The sequence below is a fragment of the Sinocyclocheilus grahami genome, unplaced genomic scaffold (genome assembly GCF_001515645.1).
Source record: "Sinocyclocheilus grahami isolate Dianchi unplaced genomic scaffold, SAMN03320097.WGS_v1.1 scaffold1725.1, whole genome shotgun sequence".
NCBI lineage: Eukaryota > Metazoa > Chordata > Actinopteri > Cypriniformes > Cyprinidae > Sinocyclocheilus > Sinocyclocheilus grahami.
The window spans coordinates 45,089-47,138 of NW_015506904.1; the positions used below are offsets into that span (position 1 = coordinate 45,089).

The 2,050-nt window shown below is 38.5% G+C and overlaps 1 pseudogene; it reads right to left on the reverse strand.

Annotated features, from left to right (window-relative positions):
- Window positions 1-431: 431 nt before the first annotated feature.
- The window catches only part of LOC107572258 (low-density lipoprotein receptor-related protein 4-like), a 17,264-nt pseudogene continuing 15,645 nt past the window's right edge, over window positions 432-2,050 (reverse strand).

Sequence of the window (2,050 nt, forward strand, 5' to 3'; positions counted from 1 at the left end):
TAATTACATTTTATATAATAATTATGAAATAAATTAAAACTTAAAATTCCTAAATATAATTAAATCAAAATTAATGACGTAATTAAATACAATGTAAATGTCTTACGTCTCAATTATTAACTATTAATAATGAATATTAAATCTTAATTATTAAAGTCACGCTTTAGGACCAATTCTCACTATTAACTACAATTTTGCCTCCAAGTCCTAATTTATTGCTTATTAATAGTAAAGTAGTTGTTAAGTTTAGGTCGGATTAAGGGCTCTAAAATGCGGTTATGCAGAATAAGGCATTAATATGCGATTTATTAATACTAATAAACAGCCAATATGCTAGTAATACGCATGCTAAGCAACTAGTGAGTAGCGAGAATTGGTCCCTAAACTAAAGTGTTACCATTAACTACATTGTCCACAAAAATGGACCAATTATGAATTGTTACCTTGAGATGTTACAGACCTTCTCTAGTGTTGTACCTTCCTTTGTATTCTTTAAATGGCATAAAATATGCATTTAACCTCTTTGTTACATTAATGAGGTCATATTGTAGGGTGGGGCCAAAGTTTTCTATGTAACTTTGCAGAACTGCTCCAGAGGTAGACAGATGTCTTCATTCAGGCAAGGTTTGGTGCCTTGAGGGCAGCGGGGGTCTGGACTGCAGTCTTTGCCGTTGACCAGGCGGTGATTGTGGGCACAGTGGCACGTCATTCCTCCAGGGAACGCGAGACAGAGGTGACTGCAGCCTCCATTACCATTAGAGCAGAGATTAGTGCCTGAAATATGAAATGGACTAGTTAAAGCTTCATGATTTACATAAATGTAATACGTTATTACGTAATCATATCCCCACCTTTTTGTCTTGACTTTGCGAATGCTTTCAGACTAACGATGTCGGTGTCTACATCAAACCACAGCTTCCCTGTATGTTTATCATCACTAAACCAACACTTGTTGGAGTCTAAACAACAATGGACAGATTATCAGGAAAAAAAAAAACATTTTAACCTGGTATGACCTGGTTTTTCCCCACAGGAACCAAAGCAAATGCCATCAAGCCGGCTTCTGTCTTTATTTCCTTCTATTTAACCATCTACACCAACTGAACCAATTACTGCAAGACCTAGAGAAAATATCATTATATTACTGATATACTGTATACATATATTTTATGTGTGTGTATACAGTGGGTAAAGAATCACCCCCCATTAAAATAATCACATTTTGTTGCTTTGCAGCCTGAAATTAAGACGGACACAGTTTTTGTTTTATCCAGCTGTATTTACTCCGTATAACATCCAAGTGAAAGATATAACACCATGTCTGTCCCATCCATTTTTCCTTCTATCCTGACAAGTGCTCCAGTCCCTGCTGCAGAGAAACACCCTCATAACAGGATATCACCACCTCCATGCTTTACTGGAGGAATGCTGTTACTTGGATGGAGAGCTGTATTGGATTTCCGCCAGACATATCATTTGGTGTTGAGGCTAAATAATTCCATTTTAGTCTCATCTGCCTCAGAATCTTCAAGGTGCGTTTTGGCAAAGCTCAGTCTGACAGCATGAGGCCTTTCTTCCATAAAAGCCACATTAGTGGAGAATTTGTGATATTGTTGTCACATGCACACAATGACCACTCTTTGTCATAAAATCCTGCAGCTGCTTCAGAGTTGCTGTCGGCCTCTTGGTCGCCTCTCTGACCAGTTTCCTCCAGCTCTTTCATCCAGTTTGGAGCGACGTCCTGATCCAGAGAGGCTCTGTGTTGTACCAAATACATTCCACTTCTAAATAATAGACTTCTCGGTGCTTCTAGGCATTGATAAAGCCTTTGAAACGTTTTTGTATTCATCTCCTGACTTGTGTATGTCCACAACTTTATCCCGGAGATCTTTTGACAATGCCTTGCCTCCCGTAGTTTGCTTCAGTTGCACTACCAAGGACTGAAATGCTCCAGGAAAGCTCTTTTCATTCTGATCTAATCAAAATTAGCACAGCTGATCACAGTTGAAAGTCAAACGGCTCTGTGTGCCATTGAGAAGATGATTAGCTA